This window comes from Vombatus ursinus, unplaced genomic scaffold (genome assembly GCF_900497805.2).
Source record: "Vombatus ursinus unplaced genomic scaffold, bare-nosed wombat genome assembly UNPS02009975.1, whole genome shotgun sequence".
In the NCBI taxonomy this organism is placed as follows: domain Eukaryota; kingdom Metazoa; phylum Chordata; class Mammalia; order Diprotodontia; family Vombatidae; genus Vombatus; species Vombatus ursinus.
Window position 1 is genome coordinate 5263350 of NW_020949753.1, and position 13106 is coordinate 5276455.

Sequence of the window (13106 nt, forward strand, 5' to 3'; positions counted from 1 at the left end):
AGAAAGAAAGAAAGAAAGAAAGAAAGAAAGAAAGAAAGAAAGAAAGAAAGAAAGAAAGAAAGAAAGAACAACTCAAAAACTCAAATACCTAAAGAAATGTCAGTGCTCATGGCAGGGCCATGCCAATATAGCAAAAATGACAATACTATCAAAGTCAACTTATACTTTTAATGCTATACCAAACAAATTATCAAAAGGACACTATTTAAAACTTGACAAAATAATAACAAAATTAATTTGGAAAAACAAAAAATCTAAGATATCAAGGGAAATGATGAAAAGAGGGGGGAAAGAAGGGGGAATACCATTTCCAGACTCTAATATAAAGCAACATGCATCAAAACCATCTGGCATTGGTTAAAAAATAGGAAAGCAGATCAATGGAACAGACTAGAATGAAAAACCATGGAACTCAATCACCATCCATTGAAGGAACTCCCTATTTGATAAAAATTACTCGGAAAACTGGAGAGCAGTCTGATAGAAATCAGGCTTAAACCAGTACCTTACAGTATATTTCATAATATATTCTAAAGGTATATATAGCCTTAATAGTAAAGATCATACCATAAAAAAGTTAAAAGAGAAACAGATCAGATAGTTTTCACAGCTATGCAGAGATGTACTCTTAGCCAAAGAAGAGATACAGGCAATTACAAAAGGTAAAACAGTTAACTTTGATTACATGAAACTGAAAAGCATCTGCATAAACAAAATTAAAGTACTTAAAGTAACAAGGGAAGCCAGTGAATAGGAAAAAAATCTTTGTATTAAATTTCTTTAAAAAAGAGTTTGGTATCCAAAATACATAAACAATAAACATGTATGTATATATATATATATATGACCAGCAGACAATCCCCAATAGATAAGAATCACAAGCTATTAACAACCAAATGAAAGAATGATCCAAATCACTAATGATAAGAAGAAAGCAAATCAAAACAAGTCTGAAGTTTCATCCCACATTCTGCAAATTGGCAAAGATAACACAAAATAGTCAGTGTTGTCATGGTTTTTCTGAACATAGATACACTGGTGCAGTTTTTAGTGATGCTGTGAATTGGTACAACTATTTTGGAAAACAATTTGGAATTATGCATTGACTAAAAATGTCCATACTCTTTGACCCAGAGATTCCATTACTGAGTTCATACCCCAAAGATAGCATTGTTTTTTTTTAAAGTCTCTATATACACCAAAATATCTATAGTTGAATTTTTTGTGATAGCAAAGAATTAGAAATAAAGTAGCTGTCTATCAATTAGGAAATGACTAAACAAATCATTATACATGAATATAATGAAATATTATTGTGCTCTAAGAAATGAGGATTATGGTAAATATAGAGAAGAATGGAAAGCTCTACATGAACTGATGCAGAGCATGCTAAGCAGAGCTAAGAAAACAATATACACAGTAACAACAATGTAAATAGAAAGAACAATCACACTCAAAAAAAGAGATATGAGAAGATACTAGTACCTCAACCCTTTGCAAAGGTGGAAGGTCCATAAAGTTGCACATTACACAAATTTTCAGAATCTCAACGCATTAATAAGTTATGCTGATTTTCCCCTTTTTTTCTTTTTATAGCTTTAAGGGGGAAGGGAAGGAAATAAGCATTTATTAAGCACCTGCTATGTGCCAAGCATTGTGCCAAGCATTCTGTCCATTATTTATTATTTTATTTTTCCCCAGTTACATGTAAAAGCAATTTTTAATATTCGTTTTTAAAACTTTGAGTTCCAAATTCTCTCCTTTCCTCCCAAGCAATTTGATATAGGTTATACATGTGTAGTCATTGTGCTGAGCATTTTATAAATATTATCTCACTTTTTAAAAATGCTACATTATATGGGATGACTTTCTAGAAGGGAGAGGGATACTTGGAGAAACTAAAGTGATATATTTTTAAAAGCTTATTTAAAAAATTTTTTTATTAAAATCAATAGAGTAAGATTTTTGCTATTGTAATGCCTTGTACACAGTAGGTACTTAATATTAGACTGAACTGAGGTAACTTCTAGTTTTAACTACTAGTGATTAGGGAGGCAACCAAATGGCTCAGGGGAAGAAGCACTGGGCCTGGAGTCAGAAAGACCTGAGTTCAAATCCAGCCTCAGACACGCACCAGCTGTATGGCCCTGGGCAAGTCACTTAACCTCTGTTTGCCTTAATCCACTAGAGAAGGAAAAGGCAAACCACTCCAGTATCTTAGCCAAGAAAACCCCACGGACAGTATGGTCCATGGGGTCACAAAGAGTCAGACAAAACTGAACATCACCACCACTGACTAGATCATGTGCTGAATATGAATGAAACAATCATTTCCCACCAAATTTTAAAATGTAATTTAACAAACATTTATTAAGTGCCTAAAATGTCCAGGGCCCTGTGCTAGATACTGAGTATATACTGTCAAAAAGCAGAAAGATCAATGGAAATGTTCAACATGTACAAGGATGAGAAAAGATTTACAAAGTAATTTCAAAAGGTAAAAAGAACTAATAACTGGTGAAATGAGGAAGGATTTCTTGGAGGCAGCATGTGATCTGTGTTTTGAAGGAAAGTTGGTTTTGTGAAAACACTGGGCCCATACTTATCTCATGAAAATAACACCTTGGTGAAATGCTTACATGAGCACTGAAGGGTGGTCAGTGACTCTGAAGAGTTAGAAAGACCCTTCTTTCTCAGCAGCACCCACTGGACCCAGTCTGAAAAAGCCACTACTGTCCAAAGAGAAACAATTCACAGCTATCTCTACCTCCCAGTGCAGGTACCTAGGTCCAAGCTTACAGGACAGTTGTAAAGTTACATACTGCTCACAGATAGTATTTGTTGTGCCAAATGGTACTAGCCAAAAGGCATGAAATGGGAAGTTATGTAACAGGGGACAGGCAAACGAACAGAGTTGCTAATATAATTGTCTTTGTGAGGAGGCTGGTAACATGTAATGGAACTGCCTTAGAAGATTCTGAAGCACAAGCAGACGTTTTGTAACTATATCCACTCTGTTAACCAGGTGCTGAACACAAGCCACTTGACTGGCTGTGGTTATAAAGACAGAGTCGGGGCACATTCACAAGGTCCTGGAAGGCCTCAGAGCTCTCTCTAGGTTTGGCCTCTTTCTTTCATTCACTTTCTGCTAGCTGAAGGCATCTACTATGTGTGGTTGTGGTTTTTTTGTCCTTCGTTCTCAAAGATGTCCATGACATCAGGGAGATGATGACATGACTTGCAGTTGACTGTGATTTGAGTGAGAGAGGGTTGTGCAAAGTCACCAACCTCACTTTCTCCTCCAGAGCTGTCTGGGTCCAGTGGCCAAATATCAATCAGGAGGACTGGAGATGACCCGGGATGCAATAAGGAGATCTTGGCCCTTTTAAGCTAAGGTCTTTTCAGGTTCTCATTTTGAGAGAGGCAAATGTGAATAGGCCTCTTTAAGAAGGCAATCAAGGCCACATGTTCAAAAATATTTATAGCAGCTCTTTGTATAGTGACAAAGAATTGGAAATGGAGGGGATGCCCATCAATTGGGAAATGGCTGAACAAGTTTTGATATATGAATGTGATGAAATACTATTGTGCTATAAGAAATGATGAGCAGGCAGACTTCAGAAAAACCTAAAAAGACTTGTATGAACTGATGCTGAGTGAAGTGAGCAGAACCAGGAGAGCGCAATAACAGCAACGTTGTGCGATGACTTTGATAGACTTAGCCCTCTCAGTAATGCAAAGATCTAAGACAATGCCAAAGGTCTCATGAAGGAAGATGTTATCCACATCCAGAGAAAGAACTATGGAGTTTGAATGCAGATCGAAACATACTATTTGCTTTTTTTTTCTTTTCTTTTGTTTTGTTTCCTCTTTCTTGTGGTTCCTTCTATTGGTTCTAATTCTTCCTTACAACATGACTAATGTGAAAATATGTTTGATAGGAATGTATATGTACAACCTATATCAGTTTGTGCACCGAATTGGGGAGGAAGGTGGGGAGGTAGGGTGAGAATACTAAAAAGTTTATGGAAATAATAAATCAAAATAAATTAATTAATTAAAAAAAAAGAAGTGAGTCAAGGAATGGCCCTTTTAATTAAAAAAAAAAATCAAACTAGGAGGGGGACCCTCAGGAAGACCAAGGAGAAGCCATGAGTCTTCTCCCATACAGGCCTTTGTTCTTTACCCCACCTTGAGAAAGTTGGATACTAGGACCTGGTGAGTTTCTAAAGATCAACCGAGAGAGAGAGAGAGAGAGAGACAGAGAGACAGAGAGAGACAGAGAGAGACAGAGAGAGACAGAGAGAGACAGAGTGAGTTCAGGAATGGAGTCCATAATTGGGTTTTGCAGTAAGCCCAGCATCAATGCCCAGAGGGAAGAGGAGCAATCTCCAGGGGTCAGCCCAGCCTTTGGGACCCAGCCCAGTTGTAGCAAAGAAGAGAACTCACCCAGCAAGATGCCACATTTGGGAGTGTACTGTATGAGACCAACACTATGTAGAAACTGAATTAAGCTTAAGCCCACTCTCCTCAGAGAAGGAGACAGAAATATTTGTACTTCTCGTGCTGTATCTTTCAAATAATCATCATCATCATCATCATAATTATTAATAATAGGAGCATTTTATAGCACTTTAAGGTTTATAAAAACTTCAGAAATACTATCTCATTTGATCCTCACAATAACCCTGGTAGTTAAATATTATATGATCCCCATTTTACAGATGTGGAAACTGAGGCAAGTAGCAGTTAAGTGACATGCTCACATAGGGTCACATAGCTAATAAATGTTGGAGGCAGGATTTGAACTCAGGTCTTCCTAATTCCAAGTCCAGTGTTCCATCTACTATGCTACCTGGCTGCCTGTAAATATACCTTTGTAAAAGCTAACTGAGCATTGGTGGCTATTAGTGGAGGGAACACACTAGGAACAGGAGTTTGAGCTAAGATCATTAGAGGAGAGATACCCTAAGCTCTAGAACTCTGTACTGGTACTCCTAAAACCCCGAGGAGGAGATTATAGCCGGCTGGAGGAATGCCAAACCACACGGGGAGGACTGGAGAAGGAATCCAGCCTACCTAACACGACTATGCATAACATTGAAACATCTGCCCTCTACTGGCTCTGGTGAACTATCCCTTCGTCTAACTGAAAGACCAACTTCTCTGATCACTTCTCAGGCCAAATTACCACTTAATCTGAATGAAATGTTAACAGTAAATAGCCCTAGGAAAATTAAGGTTCTCTATATTATTACTGGAGATAATAAACTCAAACTTGATTTAAATGTTTGCCTGAAATCAAATTATGTGGTCTCATTTGCAGTAAGATGTGTTCTCAGAACTATTAAGGAAATTGTAGTAAATCAGTACTTCAGCTAAGTATTTTACACTAAGTTCTGAAATTGTAGCATACTCGCTATTAGCCGTATGACTTTGAGCAAGTCACTTCACTTCTGTTTGTCTCAGTTTCCATAATCTGTAAAAGGGATAATAATAAAAAAAAATAGCTTCCTTCTTCCCAGGGTCGTTGAGAAGACTCTATAAGTGTGACTTACTTAACACAGTGCCTGGCTTATGCAGTGCAATATTCAGACCTTAGAGGTATTCAATTAGAAAAAATATTTCTTTGATAACCTTCTACTACCCAAAGAGTGCTTTTCTAAACTGGCATTACCTCCAGCTAAACTTAAGCCTTACAAAGGGAAAACCTTCAGTCTTACTACTTTTAACTGCCCTATGATGTAAGTTAGCAAATTGTTGTGCTGATACATATTAGAAATTCAAATAACTAATGAGGCACTCAAAAATGAAACATTTTAAAGTCCTACAGAAGGCAAGGCTCTGAAACTTTTAAATTAGGCTTTCAAAACCAGAAAAGTCCAGGCATGTAATAAACACCATATAAACTATCGTTGAGTGTAATTACTCTATGCTGGATTAAGATGTGACTAGTATAAAATGTCAGGCATAGTAAAATAAATGATTTTCTATATAAGATAATTTGGAAATGCATTTGACTGAATTAATACCACCTGATTTCTAATAAGTTTTAAATACATGACATTGTATATGTTATTATCATATTTCTAAAACTGTTCTTAAATTATTAAATTTGAGAAACCATTGTATCAGAAATGCCATTAGAAAGATAACTTCCCTTTTTTATCTGGATGCTGTTATGAATTAAATTCTTAAAAGAATGTGACAAAAATGTTTGAAAACTATTAAATATATTTGGGGTATATTTTCTTTTAAATTAGAAAATAATAATAATGACTCACCGTTGGGAGAAAAGAGTAGCAAAATCCTCTCCAGAGAGCTTCGTCTGTGAGATTGCTCAGGACTTCCTACTTGGGCTGGGTCATAAGATCATACGATCCCTGCTGACAGCATGATGTGAAACTCTGGAGTGCTTACAGTTTGAGGAACTAGGATCTCTCTCAGCCAAAGTGGGAAAATGTACAAGTTCACTTTAAATACAGAGTGAATTTCTTCTGAGATCAATTGGAAAATCATGAAATTGTATCTTTCAAGAAGTAATATGAAGTGAAGTTACTTCTTTGAACCAACTTAGTAACAACAGATTTTAGATTCAGTGATTTCATTTTGCCTTAGGAGTCAAGAAATAATAAGAATATGTTATTCTGGAAACTTATAATAACCAGGAATTTTCTGGGGATTTTTGAACCAACTGCTCACTAGATGGGTGAACTGGTATTCATTGTAAATGTGTACAACTCCAGAAAGTAAGAATGTTCTCATTATTAACTGTTACTGTAACATAAAAGAAATAACCTAACCCTAGGCTGTGATTGGCAGTTAGGTGGCACAGTGGATAGATTGCTGGGCCTGGAGTTAGGAAGAAGCATCTTCATGAGCTCAAATCTGGCTTCAGACACTTACTAGCTGTGTGAGTCTGGGCAAGTCACTTAAGCTTGTTTGCCTCCGTTTCCTCATTTGTAAAATGAGCTGGAGAAGGAAATGGCAAACCACTCCAGTATCTTTACCAAGAAAACCTCAAAAAGGGTCACAAAGAGTTGAACAGGACTGAACATCAACTAGGCTGTGACTAATGCACTTTTGCTATTTAAGGTAAAATTTTCATGGTACTATAACTTGATATTATTCCAAGTTCTGATTTTAGTTATAATTGTCTAAAGTGTCATTAAGCAATATTCCATTATTCCAGGGGAATGCCACGTACTGCCCAAAGGAAACAGTCTAAAAACTTCTGCAGGTGGATGTCTGTGCCAAGGAAAAGTTGAGGGGATGAGGGTGTGACTCAGTTTTCCCAATGTGCTATTTCCTTTCTGAATGGGAAATTCTCCCACCTGGTCATGTGAGCCTGGCTTTGATACTCCATAGATAATTTTGTCATTATTTTCATGTGTGTCCAAGTTTTTATGACCCATTTTGAGATTTTCTTGGCAAAGATGCTGGAGTGCTTTGCCCTTTCTTTCTTTGGCCCTATGGATGATGTGGAACTTTAATACACACTGGCTGTTAACTATGACTCGTGCCTAAAATCAAACAGAGGAAGGGGAGTTTTCCTCTGTTACTGTGTTGTTCAATGTCAATGTTCAATGTCAACCTGTGCCCTTGAGGGAACAGTGTTGATATCATCATAACCATGCACCTCCTTTTTTCCATTCATAGTGAATTCTGTAATCAGAGCAGGGTTTTTTTGTGTTGCAATATGAAATCTATTAATTAATGGATTAATATTAAACATTGAACTGCCATAATCTGATGAAAGATCTTACTGTTACCAACATGAATTTGTAAGTCAAGTCCATAATCAACTAAGTAAATGAGTTCCTAGCTTTGCCATCCTGTTGCTATAAGGTATATATTGAAGTACCTCATTCTTTCAGAGTGATATGGGGATAATAGCCTCAAAAGGAGGAAATTAAATGAAGCTCCAAACTCTGAAATTGCAATAGGATCAGATTTTTACAAATGGATGTTTGGTTTTCAAATGTTTCTAATAGGATATACTTTGGTAACAAGTTCTCAAAATTGTGTTAAAGATTTTACCTATAAAATTGCATTGATAATTGTAAAGAAAGTGAAATTATTTATAGAAAGAGACATAAGCACTCATTTTCCAAAACAAGCCTTTATAGATTCTTAAGATCCCTCCTTCAGCCTGTTGAAGGAATATTCATATTAGCTACAGAGTTTAGGTAAAGAGAAACAGCTAAAAATTTTCAAAAATTTCAGGTGAATTATGGGTTGAGACAAATTTCTTGGTCCTAAAGATATGGCTAATTTTGTTGCTAAAATCCTTCTTAAAGAGATTGTGCCCCAGTACAGACTACCAACACGTAGATTCAGACAAGAAGTCTCATAAAAGACTCAATACATTCTCAAATTTATTCCTGTCTTGGAAGAACTCCCAAGTTTCATACTCCTTATCAATTCCAGAGCTCAGGATAAGTCACCTGATAAATATAGAACGTATGAACAAAGAACTTAAGACCCTGATTAGAAAATTGTGTTCTAAAACCTACTTAAAATGGCCTGATGTACTTCCTCTGGCTTTCCACTTGGGAAGCCGACCTTTCTCCTTTTGCTGTTTGGTCAAAAGCAAAACCCTCCTATACATTATTGTTAGGACGGGATATGTCTGTGGCTTTCTTATACACCAGAATTGCAAAACAGACTGAAGGAAGTTTGTGAAGCAGGAACTACAGCACAGAACAGGCCACTGGACTTTCTCACTACATCAAGAATTTTCAGCGGACCAGCAGAGCTCAACTTGCCTGGAAAAGCCCACACCAAGTGCTGCTGACCACTCCTAGTGAACGTCTGAGACTTAAGATGAAATGCACTGCTTAGAAAAACATCGAGAGTGGGTTGCCGTGTTCCAGGGAGAACTGATGCTATTAAATCTTCCATATGTGTTATCTCCCCTATCAGATTGTGAATACTGGGTGACCATCTGTACTCCCAGTACTTTACACAGGGCTCTGCATCATTGTTTTCCTTAGCCCTTTGGGTCATGGTGTTTATTTTCATTGAGTGAACTCTATACTAGAACAAAGTCCAGGAATGAAAGCCCTTTGGTCCACATCCATATACGGGGGTCACCGCCTTAGAGCAGGCAGCTAGAAATCTCTCCCTTGAGAGTGAGAAGTCAGCTCAGGCCACAAGTGAGGCCATCTTGTCCTTGTTGTTGTTCAAACATAGACACTACACAAAGAGAGGCCTAGGCTATGATCACTCAATCTTGTTGATCTTATATTAATCAACCAAGAGAGTTTGTAATAAGTCTCCACTAAATTCAACAGGCTGTAGCAGAAACCCAATTGTCTAAACAAGATGCAGACGGTGTGGTTTTATAACTATATTCAAACGGGCTCTAAACAGCAGGTAGAGGTTGGTCCAGCTTCCCAGCCACCCCGTGCTAGGTTCAAATAATGCAACAAAGTTTTCTCCCAAGACAGAAGTTGGACCAGATGCATAATGGAAGAGAAGGGGCTAGCTCCAGAACTGACTCACAAGACGGAGTCAGTGTTGTTCACTCAGTTCCCATAATTACCCACTTGCTACCCTAATCCCCTCAATTCCCTTCATTTCTTGGCCTCAGCATCGATAGTAACATAAGCATTGATATTCTCTGGTTGTGGTTCAAAGATGTGAACAATTTTCAAAAGAATTTCACATTCAACGTAATTACGTGGAAGACAGTTCCGTATTGTTAATAGTAAGAAAATGCAAATTAAAACAACTCTGAAGTTTCATCTCATATCCAGCTGTGACAGAACCATTGTTTCCCTGATGTAGCCTCATTCTTCCCACTCACAATATGGGAAGGTTTTACCTTGTCAAAAATTCTTTTTCTTAGTAATCAGTATCTTGGAGACTCAGAGCTCGCCCTGCCCCTTTTCCAAAAGTTCTTCTGAAGGACATTATAGACAATGAGATTGAATCTCCTCATCCTCGTCAGACCCCAACCCAAACCTGAATTGATTTTTATCAAAGGTAGCTCCATTGTGTTCTGCTCATGCCTGAGTGGAAACAGATTCTTCTGCTTAGATAGCCCAAGGCTGGGAGTAGTCTGGCACGGTTGGGGGGTGATCTGATGGAAGAGGTATTTCCTCTATTGGGAGGTGGGGTGATATCAGCCTCTGTTGAAAAAGAATATAAAATGGGCAACCCAACCCACAAATTGAGACAGTTCTGGACTGTAACTCCCTTGCATTGCTTGTATGCCTTCAGCTTGTGAGAGAAATTCAATGGGGACACAGCCTAATTTCATCTTTCTTAGAACAAACTTTGAAAGGCTGACCACTTAAAAGAAGATCACACTGCCAATTGAACCTGATTGGATCCAACCTTCCTCATGCAACTTCTTTGTCATCTAAGGACATAAAAACTTGCAGCCATGTGGGGTCTAGACCCTCAGCCTTGGTGGATTTCCTAAAGCTACTCGTCACCTTAGTCTGCCCCGCAGAACAGATGAGTTTCCATGCAGTGACAAGGAGGAGGGCCACATCCAGAGATACCAAACATCACTATATCCTTCTTGCAAAGCCTTGCTATTTTGGGGCAAAGTAAACCTCCTTTTGTTGAATAGCCAATGATTGGCAAGTAATGATTCCCTGAAGGAATTTCTTGAGAAACCCAGATGTCTTCTCAAATCCTGAGAAAGGCCAGTTAAGAAATTTGGGGGGTGGGGGGAGGAAAGTATGATGGTTCTTCTGCAAGAATTAAAGACTAATAATCAACAGAGAGATTCAAAGGAATTCACTGGCATCAAGTCAAAAGGAAGAGGAGGAAATGTTGACACACAGAGTAAAAGGTTAAGGTTGATATTTCCAGGAACAGAACAGGGGCACGTAGGAAGGAAGCTGTCATGATCTAGTAAGTCAGGCTTGCTTATAACTGTTGCCATGATATATGTGTATCATGTGCTAACAATGAGTCATTCTTGCAAATAAAATAAATGTTAATAGATTTATATGCATGGTATACTTTATTAAAAATCTTATTAATGATACCCCCCAAAATAACCAGTTTTGGAAGCACAATTAGACCTTAAATCGGCAATTTCAGTATATTATTTTGTGTAGTATTGTTAACTTTACTAAGAAATCTACAAGTTCCATTGTTTGAATACTATCAAACTAATACTAATACTAACCAAAACAATACTAATATTAACTGTTGGCTGACATTTTCTTGTATTTGAATATTTACTATACACCATAGTTTTTTGCAAATACTTTTACACTTAAAATTTCTTATTTATTAAACAATTGTTTAAAATATCCATAAAAATGATCACCATTTTTGTTTTTTGTTTTGTTTTTGCTAGGCAATGGGGTTAAGTGACTTGCCCAGGGTCACACAGCTAGTCAAGTGTCTGAGGTCCCATTTGAACTCAGGTCCTCCTGACTCCAGGGCCGGTGCTCTATCCACTGTGTCACTTAGCTGCCCCTCATAAAAATGAAATTAAGCAGCAAGTGAGGCCCCAGAGGTTTATCTTATCTAAAACCAAGAAATCATTGGCAAGACTCCTCCCCACAGGCCTGCCCAGAACTCTCACCTTTAGCTACAGTACTTCTAGAGAAGTGGTTCTCTTATGAGAGAATCAGGCAATTCAATTGCATTTGAGCCTCTACATACTACCAGCTCTGGTTGCAGTAGAGACTGTAAGAGGCTCAGTCTCTCATCTTCAGTAGCTTACAATTGAGCTAGAAAGATAGGTTTTAATAGAATAGACAGACCACGAAGGTATAGAAAAGGAGAAAAGGACAGAGAGAGGACTAGTGGACAGTAGGTCTTAGAACTCTAGGCTGAATTTAGAGACATCTGAATTTAGACATTTATAAAAATCCAACAAATCTTAAACCTCATACAGCCCCATATTTCTGAATGCCTTATTCTACAACTGTGTGTATGTACATTCAAACATACATTAAAAAGACAAAATCAAAACTACTGGGGTCCAAACTATAGTGGTTCAAATTCCCCCTCGACAACACTACCTGTGTGACCTTTAGGCAAGCTGCTTAACCTCTCTGGGCCTCAGTTTCCCCATCTCTAAAATCTCTTCCAGCTCTAAATCTGTGATCTTGTGATCTATGAATATCTGTGATATCTACCTTACAGATGTTTTCACTATGCAAACCTTAACATACTATATGTGTCAGCTATTATTATTAAAGAGTTTACAAATCAAATGGCAGTTTTATAACATAATCAGAAAGACAGCAGTCTTTAGTGCCTTCTTCCACCTTCAAGTTACCTTAGTGCCTATACCCTCTGATATTATTTCCAGTGTATTCTGTATATATCTGATTTATAATGCTGGTCAAATGTTGTTTCTCTCATTAGATGGTGAACTCCTCAAGGGCAGGAACTGTTTTTTGCCTTTCTTTGTATCCATGGAGCTTAGCAAAATTGCTGGGAACAACACAGCAGACACTTACTTAATAAAGTATAGACAAGGGGCAGCTAGGTGGCAATATGTACTAGCTGTGTGACCTTAGGCAAGTTACTTAACCCTGATTGCCTCACCAAATAAATAAATACAGACAAAAAGGGTTTACTTCAGTCAGTAAAATTTAAGCTTCATGAGGGCAAGGACTATTTAGAGACCCCTGCAAATCCTCAAAACCTTTTCCATAGGTCCCTAGAGTCAAAATTATTTTCAAAATAATACTGAGATATTTTAATTTCTAATACAATAAACACTGATAGGTATAATCCACATTAATGAAGGGTTTGTTTGGGGGAAAGGGACATTCCTCAATATGTTTTAAGAGTATAAAGCAATCCTAAAACTAAAAAGTTGGAGAACCTCTGCTCGTGGGGAAGCAAGCAAGCAATCCTAAATGAAGAATCCCCAAATCATATTAGAAAATATTTAATTTTAATTTAAAAAACACTTTTAAGGTGATCCTCCCAGTTTACAAGTAATGGGTCCTGCGGCTTCTATTTGACAGGAGATCCTTTTAAATTCAGATGGGAAAAGAGGCAGTGATTATTGGGATTCCCACTTCTTCAAGCTTGTCTTTTCATTTGCAAAAGAAGCTATGGGTCAGTCAAACCCAACACAAAAGGAAGCATATTTCCAATTAAGAGCAAAGATC

At 37.5% G+C, this 13106-nt stretch overlaps 1 protein-coding gene across 2 annotated transcripts in view; it reads right to left on the minus strand.

Moving 5' to 3' along the window:
• The window catches only part of AFF1 (AF4/FMR2 family member 1), a 175967-nt gene that overhangs the window by 143649 nt on the left and 19212 nt on the right, over positions 1-13106 (minus strand). The window contains exon 1 of one of the 2 annotated variants that reach the window (XM_027853351.1): positions 6285-6349. The exons of the other annotated variant lie outside the window; for it this stretch is intronic. The gene's annotated coding sequence lies outside the window, so the exon portion shown is untranslated. Of the gene's footprint in view, positions 1-6284; positions 6350-13106 lie in introns of those variants that run through there. 2 annotated transcript variants of the gene reach the window in all.